An 818-nucleotide genomic window follows, 5' to 3' on the forward strand; every position below is an offset into this window, starting at 1 on the left:
GCTCGTTGTGAGTGTTGGTCCAACTTGTCAGCCACCGGTGGCCACCAGGGGCAACTCTGGGCTGGCCTACCGGAAGTTTGGACAATCCGGTGTGCCCTGAGAACGAGATATGTGCAGCTCCTATCGGGATTTGTCGGCACAGCGGGAGGCTTCGCTGGTCTTGTTTTACCATTGTCGTAATGTCTTGCGAACCGGGATTCTAAGGCTGATCGGGTCTTCCTGGGAGAAGGTCTATTCCTTCGTTGATCGCGAGAGCTTGTCATGGGATACGTTGGGACACCCCTGCAGGGTATAATCTTTCGAAAGTTGTGCCTGCGGTTATAGGCAGATGGGAATTTGTTAATGTTCGGTTGTAGAGAACTTGACACCAGATACGAATTAAAACGCATCAACCGCGTGTGTAGCCGTGATGGTCTCTTTTCGGTGGAGTCCGGGAAGTGAACATGGTTTTGGGTTATGTTTGACGTAAGTAGGAGTTCAGGATCACTTCTTGATCATTGCTAGCTTCACGACCGTTCCGTTTGCTCTCTTCTCGCTCTTATTTGCGTATGTCAGCCACCATATATGCTTAGTCGCTACTGCAACCTCACCACTTTACCCCTTCCTTTCCCATAAGCTTAAATAGTCTTGATCTCGCGGGTTTTGAGATTGCTGAGTCCTCGTGACTCACCAGATGCTATCACAACAGTTGCAGGTGCCGATGATACCAGTGCAGGTGATGCAACCGAGCTCGGATGGGAGCTCAACGAAGATCTTGGTCGTTGCTATGTTTTGTTTCATGTTGATCAGTAGTGGAGCCCAGTTGGGATGATCGGGGA

The sequence above is a fragment of the Triticum dicoccoides genome, chromosome 1B (assembly GCF_002162155.2).
Source record: "Triticum dicoccoides isolate Atlit2015 ecotype Zavitan chromosome 1B, WEW_v2.0, whole genome shotgun sequence".
NCBI lineage: Eukaryota > Viridiplantae > Streptophyta > Magnoliopsida > Poales > Poaceae > Triticum > Triticum dicoccoides.